At 51.7% G+C, this 17,255-nt stretch overlaps 1 long non-coding RNA gene across 1 annotated transcript in view; it reads right to left on the bottom strand.

Annotated features, from left to right (window-relative positions):
• Positions 1–9,967: 9,967 nt before the first annotated feature.
• LOC129481994 (uncharacterized) overlaps positions 9,968–17,255 on the bottom strand; it is a 100,178-nt gene continuing 92,890 nt past the window's right edge. Inside the window, exon 3 of the long non-coding RNA XR_008657560.1 lies at positions 9,968–10,051. This is a non-coding gene — a long non-coding RNA (uncharacterized lncRNA). The remainder of the gene's footprint in view (positions 10,052–17,255) is intronic.

Here is a 17,255-nt window from a genome sequence, read left to right on the forward strand (position 1 = left end):
AGTGCCTATGAGCAGCCCCTGGACCTGGGGCAACTCACTGACCTCTCTGAGCCCAGCTTCTTAGGGGCTTGTGAGCATCGTCCCCTGCCAGGGCCTCTGCACACCGCCTGGTCTGGAACGCAGGGACGCCTTGGGTGCTCCTCCCTCCAAGCCTTCCCACTGCCCTGGTGCATAAGGCACCTACAGCTCTGGAGCTACCAGCTGAGGTGCTCTGGGCTCTCCTGCGGGGCCGAAGGGCTCGTGACGCTGGGCCTCTTCCTACAGTCACTCATATCCACGTGGAATGAGGTATCCAATATCCATAGGTAAATATGATCCACCCACCTGCCTGCCTACCTTCTGAAGTCACCATTTCCCTGACATGATTGCATCTTGCAGATCTTACAGTTGTTTCCTGTGGCCCGCTTGATGGTTGGTGGCACCTTGGCATGCCCACCAGGTAGCACCTCATGCTGAACATCACAGATGGCCCCAAGCAGGCCCTTCCCTTTCTCCTCACTCTGTCTACATCACTGGATCAGGGACGCTGGCTTCATTCGACCCTTCCTTCTGTAGGTCCTGAAAGGTGAGGTGATGGCCGATTCTCCACTCCCCGCCCCTCTTTGTTGTGTAAGTGTGATTGGTCACACATCACAGAAAACTCACAAAGCAGATATTTGCCACGTAACGTAGAATTTGAAAGCAAACATCTATGCCACAGGAAACGGCTAATTGCCTTGACTCAGGAGCGCCCCCAAGAGCCTGTCTCATTGGGAATCCTTCAGCTGTCCCAAGAGGAAACCATTGTGTTGACTTTTGTGACAGTCATTTACTTGGTTTTAATGACGTTTATCACTTACTTACAAGTTCTTAAGCACCAGAGTTGAGTTGGGCCTCTTTCTGCCCCTGGGATCACTGGGCGTGTCCTCCTCAGTGCCTGATTTCTTTTGCTCAGTGTGTTTGCGGGACCCTTCCATTTCATTGCCTGGTCTTTGCTCATTTCCTACTGCAGTTCCGTGCATGGCCCATTATGTGAACACAACCACTGTTTTCTCTCTTCTGTTATTGATGGACTATGTGGTTGCTTCTGATCTTTGGCTCTTAGGAAGGTTGCCCCATAAACATCCTCTTCCCTGTCTCCAGGTGCACCTCTGCACAGTGCCTGCCAGAAACGTACCTGGGGGTGGAACTGGGTTTCTTCACTTTGGTAGGTGCTGCAGACGGTCAGCTTCTCTTCTCACCAGCAGTGGGAGAGCCTCCTGTGCTCCAGCCCTCTCCAGAGCTGGGGATCATCAGACCTGACAGCCACAGGTCCTCGTCCATGTGTAGCTGACCAAATGTGAGGATGCTCTGCCCATGTTTGGGGACAGCTTCTTTTTCTCTCCCCATCTGGCTCCCCGCTGCTCCCTGTGTGCCCACCCCACCTGCCCCGGTGTTTGACTGGCCTCCTTTTCCTGCTGAGCCAGTGCCTCTAAGGCGCTGCCAACGGTGGGGATGCGCCAGGCCTCCTTCAGTTCTCCAGGACACAGGCTTTCTGCACCGACCATCCGGGGTCTCATCGAGCTCTGCACCCTGCACCCACAGCAGCTGACCTCACAGAATCTGCCCCTCTGCTGCAGCTTGCCCTGGCCTCCTGCCTGCCTTTTTCTGATCCTGTCGTCTTTTGCCTCCTTGGCCTCCCTCCTGGCTTTGCTGCTGTCTCCCTTCCTCAGCTTGTCTTTTAGGGAATCTCTAACCTTCCAGAACTCCCTCTGCCCATATGGAGCCCCGATCTGGGCAGCACCACTCTTTTGCAAAACTCCCCTCCGTCCACACCTCCCTGGGGCTTGCAGGCACCATCCAAGGAACAGCAGGACTCACCATCTCAGTGAGCCACAGCAGGGTAGCCTGGGTTCGAGGCAGCATGGGACTGGGAGCCTGAGCTATGGCGTGGCCTATGCGACCCGGGCCAGGCACCAAATGTCTCTAAGCTCTCCTGTTCTCATCCATAAAAGAAAATAATTCTAAGGATTCAGTGAGAGAATATCCATGGCAGTGTTTGGGGGTGATGTGCTACCTGGTTCAGAAGTCACTGTGAACATCATTGTCCCTTTCTGTAATGTAGCTTTCTGCCTGATGCATCTAGCTAGTGTGTAAGGAGAACCTGGTGCACACAGGCTGTTACTTCACCTTATCTTGTTGTGGAGTGCTCGTAACTGCCCCCCAGGAGGTAAGCACCGTGTTCCTCTCTGCTTTACAGAAGAGGAAGCCGAGGCCTAGGAAGGGGGCTGGCCTTGGCTGAGATGTCACCCCTGATAACAGGCAAAGCTGGGAATCTCATCTCTGTGGCCAGACTCCCAGCACCATCCTGCACAGCTTTCTGGAGCAAAGGCAGAATGATGGGGAGATCACAGGCACGGAGGCAGGAGTGTGAAAGCATCAGAATTAGCCACCCCAAAGGATGCCACTTTGGCATAAGGATTATTTTGAGATGAAGGCAATTGAGAAACAGTCAGATGCAAAAAACGCTCCCTACTCCCCATGCTCCCATCTGCCTCAAGGGAGGGCAGAAATTTACCCTTTTGTTTTATTTTTTTTTTCTTTCTGAGACAGAGTCTTACTCTGTCACCCAGGCTGGAGTGCAGTGGAGCAATCTTAGCTCACTGCAACCTCAGCTTCCTGGGTTCAAGAGATCCTCATGCCTCAGACCCCCAAGTAGCTGGGATTACAAGCATGCACCACCGCACTCGGCTAATTTTTGTATTTTTACTAGAGACGGGGTTTCACCGTGTTGGCCAGGCTGGCCTTGAAGTCCTGACTTCAAGTGATCCACCTGCCTCAGCCTCCCAAAGTGCTGGGATTCCAGGCATGAGCCACGGTGCCTGGCCCAGAAATTCATTTTTGTGAAGGATTCCCCCTCCCCTCTCCTGTACCAGAAAGAAGCCACAACTCATTCACCGGAGATGGCACCAACCTGAATAGTCATAACCTTTAATAAAATAACCCTTATCTTCCATTATTTCCCCCATATGTGTCCCTTTCCACATTTGCCATCCCTAGAAGCTCAAAACATTTTTCCTTTGTCTCGTCACATCTCCGAATTTTTTTTTTTTTTTTTTTTTGAAACAGAGTCTTGCTCTGTCACCCAGGCTGGAGTGCAGTGACATGATCTCAACTCACTGAAACCTCCGCCTCCCGGGTTCAAGTGATTCTCCTGCCTCAGCCTCCTGATTAGCTGGGATTACAGGCATGTGCCACCATGCCCAGCTAATTTTTGTATTTTTAGTAGAGATGGGGTTTCACCATGTTGGTCAGGCTGGTCTCAATCTCCTGACCTCGTGATCCTCTTGCCTTGGCTTCCCAAAGTACTGGGATTACAGGCATGAGCCACCACGCCAGCCACATCTCCACAATTTATGGCTCTTTGTTAAGATGTTACACAGGCTCCAAATGCTAACCACCTCAGAGAGTCACATTTCTTTGTGAATGCCCATGCATATGTATATAATTAAATCTGTTCTTTTCTCTTGTTAATTGCCTTTTGTCAGTTTAATTTGCAGGACCTCAGTCACTGAACATAAGAAGGTAGAAGACAATTTTTTTTTCTCCCTCACAAAGCCAGGACCCCTGAGGAGGGTCCCAGGCCCTGCTCATAGCACACCATGCCTAACAGGGGACCAGCTCCAGGGAACAGCAGGGTAAGCGCCCCAGCGATATGGAATGCTGTGGGATGTGCCAGGGTGTGGCCCCCAGCCAGGGTGAGCAAGCGGGTCAGCTCCCTCTGGCCCTTGGAGGCCTCAGTATGCCTTGCAGCCTGAGTCCTGCCTGTCTCTCCTTGCAGCCCTGGCTGCAGAAGGGGTAAACCTGCCTTGAGGACACTGCCTGCGCCTTCCCAGGGAGCTCCTCTGGCCTTCCCTCTCCATTTGCCCACTCCTCCGTGGTTACATTTTGTGAAAACAGATGCTTCCCAGGAGAGTCACAGTTCATTAGGGAGATGGAGAGCAGGGATCCCAGGCTGCCACTGTGACCAGAATGGAGAGGCCTGCCCAGCACGGCAACCCCCCGGGCTGGTGCAGTGCCTGGCCCATCAGAGGGGCTGAATGGGCAGGGGCAGGGCAGACAGAGATTGCCCTACAGAGGTGACCTTGTGTCACTAGCTTGAGAGTTGCTTTCCTCTATCTCTTTAGATAAGTTATTTGGTAGATGCTGTTACTGATGTGTGCACTGTGGGCTTCAGCAAAGACAGAAACAGATCCCTGAGAACCCCTGGGAACAGCTGCAGTGGTGAGTGGCCACTCCCAGCAGTCCTCTCTCAGAGGACAGAGGGGCTGCACAGAGGAGGAAAGGAGGGGTGTGGGTGTTTCTCCCCATGCCTTTTGCTTCCAGAGATTGGCTTCTGGGATGCAGGATCACCCCGGGTGTTGCTTCTTCAGCTGGGAGCTGTTGACACCCACCAGGGACTGGAAGATCCCTGGACAAAAGGAAGGTGAGAAAGAAGCCCAGGAAGGGCCTGGGGGAGCGGGATGTGCTAAGAGAGAAAGATGGGGTTTCCTGGGGGCACCTGGACCCGCTTGGTCCCTGTACTCTGGGCCCTGCCCTGGCCCATCACTACTGACCTGCTCTCCCAAATGCCAATCACAGCATTCACACAGAATCACTGGCTAAATGGGGTTCATGGTTCTGTGTGGACACTTCCACATCCACCTTTTCACTAAATTCAAACAGTGGCTCTTGCCTTTATTTTTTAAACAGCCTCACTGAGGTGTAATTGACATAGAACAAGCTATGCCTATCTGAAGTGTACAATTTGGTAGCTTTGACATAGGTAGACCCCCAGGAAACCATCGCCACGGTCAAGATAGTGAGCGCATTCATCAGCCCAAGCATTATTTATGTTTTTAAACTAACATAAATTAAGTTTGTCATTAAACGAACTGGTATGGACACAAACTGACAGGAAATAGAAACCGAAGGCATGAACCTCTCTTCTGTGGAGGGGATCGTTGGGGACAGTCACCACTTCCACACATGCCTGTGGGACTCCTGCAGGCCACCTACTGTGGTTTTCTGGAAAGCAGGAGAACATCCCAGAAACGCTACACAGAGTTCCTGAGGGCGGGTCTGCTGCTGGCTGAGGGAGAACCTGAATGTGGGCACGCCAGACAGAGGGGATGGCCTGTCACCCTCTTCAGAAGGCGCTTTGTGGTAAGAAAGTAAAGGGCAGCTCTCGGGTGTGGATTTAAAATCCTAGTCAGGCCTGAAGTAAAATTTGGGAAAGATTCCTGTCCTTCTGCCCATTCCCAAAGCAACTGCCTTCTCCTCAGCACCTACCAGCATAGGGCATCCCAAACTTGGTACCCACCAGGCGCAGGCCGGAAACTCAAAAACTCAACTGAGTTGTCAGGATGGGGCCTTGGCTCATGGGCAGGCCTTGATCATCTCTGGCTTCTCTTGCTGGGATTTATTTATTTACTTATTTATTGCTAAAAGCTCAATACCTGGATTCCTAAGTGTGATCTCCTAATTCTTACAGTTGGCAATGTAATGATTTTTTAAATACATCAGAGGAGGCAGGTCTAACGGCCCCCAAACTACAGGTGTCCCTCTCCAGGCACTAGCCCTATCGGGTGGTACCAGATTGGCTCCTTCTTCCCGGCTCCGGGAACCCCTCTTCACCCCCCGACAGATTCTCCTTGCATTTCACTTCATGTCAACACACTTTCGTTGAGCAAGTGTTGCTGTCACATCCAGGGCCCTGGGCTGGGGAGGCTGCAGAGGTGATTGGCTATCCCTGTCTGTGGGGAGACTTGCTGGCTGATGTGTGCCACCACAGAAATGCATCCTAGTCCATGGGCTTAGGGAAGAGAAGGCAATTACTCTACTGGGGTGCTCCCAAAAGGCTGCAGGAAGGAAGGAGCACTGGAGCTGAGAAAGATGATGAAGATTCACGGGCCGGCAGCGAGGAAGAAGAGGAGAGCTGCAGAGGTGGAGAGTACAAGATGTGTCCCGGGAATGACGGATGGTTTGCCTATGGGGCCAGACTGGGGACCCCAGGGATGCTGGGGTGTTGGGAGAAGGATGATTTGGAAAAAAGGAGATTCATCTTCTCCTGGTCTCTCTCCCTCTCTGAGGCCTCCTAAGGCACTGCCTCTGGGCCTCTTGGGGGTTCTGTGGAACTTGGATTATGGTCCTAGAAACCTGGAAATAAGAGTGGCCACAAAGATTCTGTCGTTGAGACCCCATCCAGTGCAGGATCCCCGCTCCTATAGCACTAATTTCATCCACATCCCCTTCCCGCCTCTCCATCAAATAGGCCAGACCCCCAGCATCCCTTCTTATAGAAATGGGAGGTGGGGACTCTTGAGTTTTTCCCAGTGTAAGAATAAAAGAACGAGCTGCCAAAAGTTGCCTGGAATCAGAACTCGGGTGTGCACTGGAGCTAGGAGAGAAGAAATGGATACAGACAAGCTTCCTCTGGCCAGCTGTGCCTACACTCTATAAAAAAGTGTCAGATTCAATCACCCGGGTTTGGGGGTTGTTGGCGCCAAACATCTGGATCTTTGGACGGGCCCCTAAGACGCCAGGATGTTGCACTTCCCACCTGGAAGTCTGCCGTCATCTAAGTGCAGCCCTGAGTCAGCAGAAGGCGAGCACCTGGCCAGGCCCGGCCCACTTCCTCCGAGGGGCCCCGGCTCCCTGCAGACGGACAGGACACACGTGTTCGCGGGACCTCTGGGGTGGGGGTGGGGAGGAGGCAGGGCCCGTCTAGCCTGTTCTGGGTCTTTCCTGGCTCTGAAGCAGCCCCATGCCCACAACCAGGAACTTACCGCAGGTGGCTGCACCCTAGGTTGACTCAGGCATGGCTGCAGTAACAAGCAAATGGCCAACAGGCCTGGCCCCTGGGAGGTGGAAGCGATGCTACGTAGGCTTTGCTCATGAGGGAAGAAATCTACTTACATCCATCTGACTCTCTCCTCTCACCAAGAATAAACCACATATTTCATTCCAAGGATCTGAATTCCCAGAGGTGCTGTGTATGTGTGTGTAGGCTTACTACTTCAAAAGGAGGCAAAACAATGCCAGCCCTTCAAAATACTTTCCAGCAATACAGTGACCTGAATTAGAGCCTGTCATCCCCACTAATTTGCTAGTCAATAAAGATGTTTCTGACCATCGAAAACAGGTGACCAGGGAAAGCCAACCAATTTTCGTGAGATGTAACATCCTGCCCTCTCCTGGCTGGTGTCAAGGGCACTGCCCAGGTGCAAGTGCAGTAGCTGGCAGGAAATGTCTTGAGAATATGAAGTTGCATCCTAGTTCCTCCGTCGGTTAAACGTGGAGTTACCATGTGCCCAGCAATCCCACTCCTGGGATATACCCAAGACAAATGAGAATAGACGTACACCCAGAAACCTGTTCGTAAATGCTCACAGCAGCACTGTTCACAAGAGGGAAAAGTGGAAGCAACCTAGACACCACCAGATGATGAATGAAGAAATGAAATGGGGTCCATCCATATAATGCAGTATTATCGGGCAGTAAGAAGGAACGAAGTACCAATACATCCTGCCACGTGAATGAGCCTTGAAAGCATGGTGGCAAGTGAAAGAAGCCAGACACAAAATGATCAATGTTGTATGATTCCAATTACGTAAAATGTCCAGAATAGGCAAATCCATAGAAATAAAAAACGATTCATAGTTTCCTAAGGCTGGGGGCAGGGAGGAATGAGGAGTGACTGCTAATGGCTATGAGGTTTGTTTTTGTAGTGATGGAATGTTCTATAATTTGGTGATGGATGTACAATTCCGTGAATAGACTAAAAGCCATTGGATTGTGCACTTTCAATGCACAATTGAATGTTATGTGAATTATACCACAATAAAATTGTTTTTTTAAAAGGCAAAAAGGCTACACTCTCAACAAATTCCAGGATTCAGACTTTTTAAATTCCCAGATAGTTGCCCACCCAATCAGCCCACATAGTTGAGGGGATTTTGTTGTTGTTGTTGTTGTTTATCAGATGGAGTCTCGCTCTGTCACCCAGGCTGGAGTGCAGTGGCACGGCCTCAGTTGACTGCAACCTCCGCCTCCTGGGTTGAAGGGACTCTCCTGCCTCAGCCTCCCGAGTAGCTGGGATTACGGATGCCCGCCACCACTCCCTGCTAATTTTTTGTATTTTTAGTAGAGACGGGGTTTCACCATGTTGGCCAGGCTGGTCTCGAACCCCTGACCTTGTGATCCGCCCACCTCGGCCTCCCAAAGTGCTAGGATTACAGGTGTGAGCCACCGCGCCTGACTGAGGGGGTTTTAATAGGGTTAAATAATGGACTTGTGTTTTGTTGGTTGGCATCCAATATTTGGAATTGTGGCAAGATAGGATTGATCTCATCACCTGCTCCCAAGGAGATAATAGTGGGATATGATGTTCCTTGACATAAAAGGCTGCGCTATGTTCCTACGATTTTAGAGGAAGGACTGAATGTTCATTACCCCAGAATCCAGTATTTGGACCTGTGAAACCAAGAATGATAGCTCATTTTGTTTTTATAGAGTCGGGGTCTCACTCTTTTGCTCTTGCTGGAGTACATGGGTGCAATCGTGGCTCACTGCAACCTCGAACTCCTGGGCTGAAATGATATTCCTGTCTCAGCCTCCTGATGAGCTGGGACTACAGTTGCATGCCACCATGCCTAATTAAAAAAAAATTGTAGAAATGTGGTCTTGCTATGTTGCCCAGGCTGCTCTCAAACTCCTGGCCTCAAGTGATCCTCCTGCCTCAGCCTCCCAGGTTGCTGGGACTACAGGCATAAGCCACTGCATGTGGTAGGATCTATGAAATAAAAAAAATGGTAGCTTGTTGCTTTGCTGTGTGGCCTTAGGCAAATGACCTAGCCTCTCTGGTTTGTAGTTTCTTCCTTTATAAAATGGGGATTAAAATGGTACCATTTCTTAGGGTTCTATGAGGATTAAATAGGTAAAATATTTAAACCACTAGGCCGGGCATGGTGGTTCATTCCTGTAATCCACGCACTTTGGGAGGCTGAGGCAGGCAGATCACCTGAGGTCAGGAGTTTGAGACCAGCCTGGCCAACATGGTAAAACCCCATCTCAACTAAAAATACAAAAAAAAAAAAAAAAAATTAGCTGAGCATGGTGGCAGGCGCCTGTAATTCTAGCTACATGGGAGGCTGAGGCAGGAGAATTGCTTGAACCAGGGAGGCAGGTTGCAGTGAGCAGAGACCGTGCCATTGCACTCCAGCTTGGGCAACAAGAACAAAACTCCTTCTCAAAAAAAAAAAAAAAATTAAACCACTAAAAATAGTGTCCAACGTATTGCACAATGCATTTACTATTATTTGCTTTCTGCTTCTGGGCCTAAGGACTTGGTCTCCACTGCCCGATGTCTTCCCCTTAAACTTTCAAATTGCTCACCACCTCACTCTGATAGGGTCCCTGGTCACCTATCACAAGGCACGATGCCTTGCCTGACCACACGAGCTAAGAGGGCCACTCCCATCCCACTACCGTTTTCCTTCACGGCACTTTTATTACCTGAAATTGCTATGTCTGTGTTTGCTTGTGTGTTTACTATTTTGCTTCTCCACTGCCTTGTTCATGCATTAACCTTGCCTGGGCCAGAGGCATTTGCTGGAGGAAAGAATGAATCAAAGAAGGGTCTCCCCTGTTCATGGAGCATGTCCCGGGCCTCTGTGCCCCCAACCTCAGGAGACTTAGGGAGGCCTAATCTGAGCAGTTAGAGGGCCCTTCAGCAATTGTGTGTCCGGGGAGGCTCTCAGTCCTAGGAGCCCTGGAAATACAGAGTCCAGAAGTGAGAAGCCAGAAAAGTACTAACCTTTTAGCCAGAGGTAGAAGCTGAAGTCATCTTGAGGGAAGACTCTTTCTTCTCGGGAAACACAACCACTGGTTGTGCGCTCGGATGAGGGCAGCTCCTGCTCTGCCAGGGAGCAGCTGACAAGTGCAGAACTGGACACTTTTCAGGCAGGATGGAGGGGGACGGTGGGCAAAGGGCTGCTCCAGCCGAGTTTATCACCTGGTCTCATCCCCGGATCTGGACCACGTGGCCAACGAGCTGCCAGAGAGGCAGGAAAAGTGAGTGTATTTTTGCTGAGCATATTAATACTCCAATCAAATTAGACTGGAATGAAGAAAAAGCAGAATTGCAGAATAGCTGTTGGCAAAGGAGAAGAAAACAACAGTGATAGGCGTGGTACCCAGCAGCCCCTCTCACAGAGCAGGAGGGTATAAAAGGGCCAGGTGCCCCAGAACTCCCTCACAGTTGCTGTTGAAGCAATAGGCAGCGTCTAGGGGCTTACACGGAGCCACTGGGTATGCCTGGGAAAACACCCAATGATCCCAGCCCATGAGGCACTCAGAAAAGAGAGAACACCACAGCGGCGTCCCCTTAAAAAGCAAGCAAGCAGGCCAGGCACGGTGGCTCCCGCTTGTAATCTCAGCACTTTGGGAGGCGGAAGCATCAATTGAGATCAGGAGTTCGAGACCAGCCTGGCCAACATGGTGAAACCCCATCTCTACTAAAAATGCAAAAATTAGCTGGGCGTGTTGGCAAACGCCTGTAATTCCAGCTGCTCGGGAGGCTGAGGCAGGAGAATCACTTGAACCGGGGAGGTGGTGGTTGCAGTGAGCTGAGATTGCACCACTGCACTCCAGCCTGGGCAACCGAGTGAGACCCTGTCTCAAAAAAAGAAAAAATCAAGCAAGCAAACAGCATTTTCCCCCACCCTAACTATGAAAGAAATGCCAGATCTCTTCACCATACACCATCTGGAAAATTCAGGGAACTATAAAGAAGAAAATGAAAGCCTCGCAACCCTACTAGTGTGAGACGAACGCGGTTACCATTTTGACATGACTCCTTCCAAATCCTCCCTTCCGTTCCCGATAGCATTTTAGGTCGTGCGCTTTCCTTTGGAATGTATGACTTGCCTTTTGCCCTGAGTGCATAGATGAACCTTTTGTGTGTGTGTGGACAGTATTTGGAATCTCAAGAAGCCAGCACAGGGGCTTAAACACAGAGAAAAGACACCCCTCCATCCCCCGGCTTCCCTCTCAGGTGTATACCCACTGTGACTTCCAAAGCTGGGTGCGTGAGTTGTATGTTTCTTAAATTACATTGACTGCAGAAGCCATGTGGGAAGCAAGCAATTCTCCAAAAGGGGCTTTTATATGCCTTGTGTGGCCAAGTGTGCCTCCAGCCCAGGGGAGAGGAAGTATATGGAGTTTACCTCTTGGAGAGACCAGGCCTCTTTTTTATTTTTTTAATTCAATTAGCCTGAGAGGGAAGGTGGGGAGGGTCACCAGCTGTGTGGTTTGTGAGTCACTTGAATTTCAAGCTCTAAACTGCGTATTTCAGGCAATGGACATCTTAAGGCTTGGGGATTTTATTATTATTTATTTTCAAGTCTGGCCCTGGAACAGACTGGTTGTCCCCCTCCAGGTTTTAGCATTAGATCCTGATGTCTGTAAATAAGGAGGTAATTTGAGATATCTGTGACCTAAATTTGGGAGATTAATGAAATGAGGGTCTGGTGCTGTGAGGCTGGGGAGAAGAGACGGGTGAAAGTCTGTGCCTCAGGCACTCACTTCGAGGTGGCCTCCCTGCGGCTGACGTTGGCTCTGAAACCTCATTGGGTCCCGCAGTTTGACCGCAGGCCGAATATTTAAATTGAAACTGTCCTGGAAAGTTTGGGAAGCATGATTGCCCTAAGTATTGCCTGTGCTTTATCTTGTTTATGTAACATACATTAGCAAATTTAAGCACTCATGGACCAGGAAGTCAGCAGTGCGGGAGTTGGGGGCGGGGTGGGGGTTGAAGCCCCTGATTTATCGTATTTGGGAGTTTCTGTGGTATAAACAATCTCACCAACTTGACATCATTGGAAGTTGGGGAGAGGTATGCAGTATTATATGTTTCCACCATATAAACACCAGATAGATTGTAAATAAACACAAACTCAATAGTGAAATTGAGTAAAATAAGTAGGAAGCGATGGGTTTGATGAGTTTTGAGTTTTACCTTTGCTCTTAATGCAATTGTTTTTAATATAACTTATCTCATTGTAAGCTTACTTTTTTTTTAATAAAAGCTGCATTTAACAAGCGGATCACAAGATTTCTGCAAATTTAACAGCATTCTCTCATGATCAGGAATGAGGCGGCCCCAGGACACAGATGTCTAATGGGGCAGGTTGGGAGGGAGTGAGCACACACTGTCCCGTGGCCGACAAGGTCTAGGGAGGTTTCCACCGTACTCGCCCTGCCAACCCTGCCAGCTCCGCAGCCCAGCTGTCTGGCTCTCTGGCTAAGCACAGCCCAGGGATGCTTCCTGGTTCCCAGGTCTCACTCAAGCAGCCCACTGGACTGGGACCCATCTCCGAGTCTCAGACCCGCATGGCTCCCTGCACTTCTGTCACTCTGATCTGTTTCTACGTGCCTCCCTCCCTCCCTCTCCGTCTCTGTGTCTGTCTCACTGAGTCCAGGACAATAAGGCAAGTCATCAGCCTATTGTGTCTTTTTTTCTTTTTGAGAGAGTCTCACTCTTTTGCCCAGGCTGGAGTGCAGTGGCGTGACCTCGGCTCACTGCAACATCCACCTCCACGGTTCAAGCGATTCTCCTGCCTCAGCCTCCCAAGTAGCTAGGACCACAGGCATGCACCACCATGCCTGGCTAATTTTTGTATTTTTAGTAGAGACAGGGTTTCGCTATGTTGTCCAGGCTGGTCTCTAACTCCAGACCTCATGTGATCCGCACACCTCAGCCTCCTAAAGTGCTGGGAATACAGGCGTGAGCCACCACACCCAGCACTGTGTGTCCTTCTTAAATGTCATTTGTGGGGAGGGTCAGTTGGAGACATTTGAAAATCTCATAAGCTGTTGAAAAGAGGCCAGAGACAGAAAGCAGGCCCTCCAGCCTGTAGCTGTCACCTGGAGGCTGTGCACGTGGTTCCCTGGCCTGACTTCCTGGGGCCATTCCATACCTGGGAAGAGGGAGGGAACTGCAGAAGCACCATTTATGGAGCATCTGCCAAGAGGGAAATGGGGCTGATTGATGCTGCCTAGAAGAAAGGCCACCTCTTGGCTGAGTTATCCTGCATCTCTCCTTGCCGGGAGCTGCCTCAGACAACAAAGCATGCCTGGACCCAAGCCACCCCTGACCCAGAATGGGCAGAGAGGTCCATGAAGCAAGCCCCAGAGGGCAAGGATGAGGTGCCCACTCTTTACTCTTGGGCCAGCTCCTTGGCCTTGAACTGCATGCCCGGGGAGGGAAGGGGGCTCAGAGCAGGAGGGGAAGGCCTGGCCAAGGCAAGTCCTGGAGGAGACACACTCCCACATTAGAGACAAAGACATGCTGATCCTGAAGATATCATTAACTTAATTTGATAGGACAGAATCCTGGGAAGCTGGCCAACCTGAGGGAAGGAAGAGACGGGGGAAATTGGAATTCGAGAATATTTTAAAGTAGTTGCAATGGATTACTTTTGATTACTTTCAAGAACATAAAGTAACTTGAAGAAAGCTGGCTCTGGGTTGCCAAGTAGTCTTACTTAAGGGATTTTTAAGAATAATGTGCTATTTACATATTAAGAGTCTGTAAGAAATCCTACAGGCTAAAGGGTCCAGAGGCACAGTAGGGTGGGAAGGAGTGAGGGAGGTCCAGGAGGGAGACAGTGTTCAGTTATTGAACTCAGTACATCTTGAATCCACCATCTCAACCCTGAGGGCTTTTGACTCTAATATGTTTATGAATATAAAAGCATTGGCCCAAATTGTTTCAATACTGGCTATTTTGGAGAAGAAAATATCTTCTAGAGCTAATTCCGTCATGGTCATTTCATTTCATGATCTTTTCATGAAGCAGTGTTGGAACAAAGTCCCTCTGTCCTATTGTCATTTTTACTTCACTGAAACTGCTTTTATCAGGATTCTTTCTTTTTTCCAGGACCACAAGAACTAGGCTCTCCAACCCCACTAGGACTCTCCTCTCTCCTCCCGAATGGCTGATTTTTCTTGGACAGTTTCCCTGCTCAGGGCTTGGCCCCGGAAGCTCTGGTCCCAGGTTAAAAATCCTAGGGAAGCCTCTGATCGGTCCAGCAGTGTTCCCTGTCCATTCCCGGCCCAGTCACCTTTGGGCAATGGGCAGAGATGAAATGATGTTGGCTGGAGCGGAGTCTGTCAGCAGGTGAAAACCCTGCTTCAGCCCGGCCAGGTTTAGCATGGGGTTTCTGTCCTGGGCAGATGAAACACACACACCCATGATTGCCCTGGTCATTTTTCCCAAATGCTAAACGATCACAGCTCAGTTACAGAACTTCTCCAAAACTCCAGCACTTCACAGATGCGTGGGTCGGCACAGTAACCTTCCAGCAGAATGGAGCGGCACATGGGGCATCAGAGAAGCCCCACCCTGTGTGCCAGGCTGGGCTGACCAGGAATCAGATGGCCGTGGGTCCTTTGTTCATAGGGCTGGACACAGTCAGAGCTGAGTGGCCCAGCACCTCTAGGCAGACAGAGGCTGTGGGAAAAAGAGGGGTTGGTGGAGACACGAAGCCTCTCTCAAGTGTGGGTTGCTTGTTCTGTTCTGTTTTGCTGCTCAGCATTTTCCAGCAGGCCCCGTCCAGCTCCTGTTCAGCTCTAGGTCAGCTGTGTAGGGGCCGTGACAATGGCTCTCTCCTGTCAGGGTCCCGTAACCTGCCAGGGCTTTCCACTCGTGACTGCAGATCCTCAGGAAACCCACCCGGGACACGTTTCTCACCTGCTGTGTGTCTCTGCTGCATCTTCAGTAACATGGAGCTGTCGTTAGTCTCCAACTCCAGGACTGCATGAGAACCAATGAGGCCCGTAGAGCAAGGTCCCGGCATGGCCTGAGGGTGGCCCTTATGGACTTGCAATTGCAACTGCTCTCAGGGGCTGGTCGGTGCTCAGGCCACCTGCCTCCCCACTCAGGGATGGCCCGCATCGCTCCCTGGGGCCCTGGGGCGGAGTTGCCTGCTGCCCACAGTGGGGGAGAGGTCGCTGCACCTGGGGCTAAACTCTGACAGACTGGGTGGGTCACTCTGACAGACCCTGGGAGGGCAAGACTTGTGGGGGTGGCCACTTGTGGAGGGGCTGGGTGGCTGCTGCCATCCCAGGAGGGCAGTGCTATAATGCACTTGGCTGGGAGGCCTAGGCTGAACGGCTGATCTAATGCCTCCATGCAGGACTTGCGTGGGGCGTAAACACCTAGGGCAGCGATAAAGTGAAGAGGAAGGAGCTGGATCCCCTTACAACCCTCATTTCCACCTCCCAGGGAAGGTGGTAGAGGGAGGAAGCCTGGCCACGTGGAGGGTGAGGCCTCGGGCAGGTCTCTACATCCCACCCCTGGCACCTCTGGCTGCTGGACACACAGACACACAAACAGGGCCTCTCCCTGGGTGGCCTTCTGTGGGTAGGGGCTTCCCTAAGAGAGGAGGGGCCATCAGGAAGCAACACCTGGCATTCGAAAAAACAGGAAGGGTTCCACAGGTCCGATTAACTCCCAGGCTGGAAGAGGAGCCCACTCACTCCTGTCTCGTGGACACAGCCGGGTGGCAGTTCCTGTCCCTGTGGCCCTGATGACTCGGAGGATGTCCTTTATCTGCCTCTACCCTCAGGCTTCTGCAGCCTTTTGCCTGGTGCCCACAAGGTAACCAAGCCTCACCTCCCACCCCAGGCTGATGGGGAGGGAGGCTCAGAATCCGCAGGACACACACGAGCCTCCACTGTAATTCGCTCACCTCCAAGGTGGCTCTAATAATCCTCATTTTTTAGAAAACCGATGACCAGAGAAGCCCACAGAACTGGTCCACGTGCACCCAGGGGTCAAACACAGGTCATCTGAACTCGAAGGCCTACATCAGAATTTCAGAAACCCCACCACCCTGGGACCAAGACCACCACCCTGGGACCTGCCACTCTCTGAGCTTCAGCTTCCAGAGAGAAAGAGGAGGCGGGAGGATCTGACTGGTCCAGTCCAGGTCCTCGGGCCGGCCAGGGCCCTGGATGTCTCCACCGCATGCTGGCTGTGGCGTGCTTCAAGCCCTCACTGCTCCCAAGAGCCACTGATTTGCTCCGTCAGCCAGCTGGGGCTGCTCTGATGTGAAGCAGCAGAGACTTACTCAGGCCACCTTCCTTTACTACCTTATTACCGGGATGCTCTCAGCTGGAGTCAGTGCGGACTGGCCAGCCAGCGCGGGGGCAGCCCAGGCCCTTCTCTCTCCTCCTTCTCTGTGTCTGTCCCTCTCCTCTCATCAGTCAACAAATGAGTGTGGGGAAAACGATGAGTAAATGGGGGCAGATGGGAGGGGAGATGGAGAGAGAGGGAGGGAGAGAAGGAAGGAGAGAAAGATGGCGGAAGGGAGAGAAAGGAGCAAGGGAGGGAAGGGGAAAGGAAGAGGGAAGCGGGGGGGGGAAGGATGAGGCAAGGGAGGGGGGACAGCGCATCTGGTTTCCAGTTTCTGGCCCTCGTCTCACCAGCTGAGAGACGCTGGCCGAGACCCTCATCCCCTCTAAGGCTTGTCTTCCTCATCTGTAAAATGGGGCTGCAAGGCCTCCCCTCAGGGACCTTCAGTGGAGCTGGGAGCAGGCCCCTCATTTCCCTCCTGATGCTGAGGGCAAGGCAGGACCAGGCTCTTTCCAGAGCAGCGGCACGGGGATTTTGGCTTCTGCGTCTCCCAATGACCTTCCAATGTGTCAGGTCTCCAGGAGGGAAGGAGCAGCGCCCGCCGCAGGACCCTCCCCAGCCTGGCCCATAGGCTGTGGCCATTGGCCAGGAGAGATGTGCTTCCCCCTGGGGGGTCTGGAAGCCATTCACTCCCTCTTCGACCTCACCCCCTTATCTGCAGGTTAAGCAGTGAAGCCTGGACGGGGTGCCCAGCCCTGTGCCTGCCTCAGAGAACACAGTACTTGCGCCCAGGTTCCTCTGGGTGGTTTTGAGGTGGGGAGAGTAGAGGTGGGATCCAGGGCCAGTGCCCAGGGCCTGCCTGCCTGGAGCTGCTGCAGCTCCCAGGGAATGGGGTCTAGGCTGGCACCAGGCCAAGATCTCCCAGACCACACACTCCCAGACCTTGACTTGATCTTCTTAATTTCCACAATCCTCTTAACTGGCCGATCACAAGGCCTCCTAAGTCAATCAGATTCTCTCTTGACCACCCCCCCATCTCTGTCTCATGCTGGGCTCCCTCGCCATCTATCTCCCTTGCCTGTTTCTGTCTGTCTCTGGACCACCGTCTCCCCCTCCT

This window comes from Symphalangus syndactylus, chromosome 5 (assembly GCF_028878055.3).
Source record: "Symphalangus syndactylus isolate Jambi chromosome 5, NHGRI_mSymSyn1-v2.1_pri, whole genome shotgun sequence".
Classification (NCBI taxonomy): Eukaryota; Metazoa; Chordata; class Mammalia; order Primates; family Hylobatidae; genus Symphalangus; species Symphalangus syndactylus.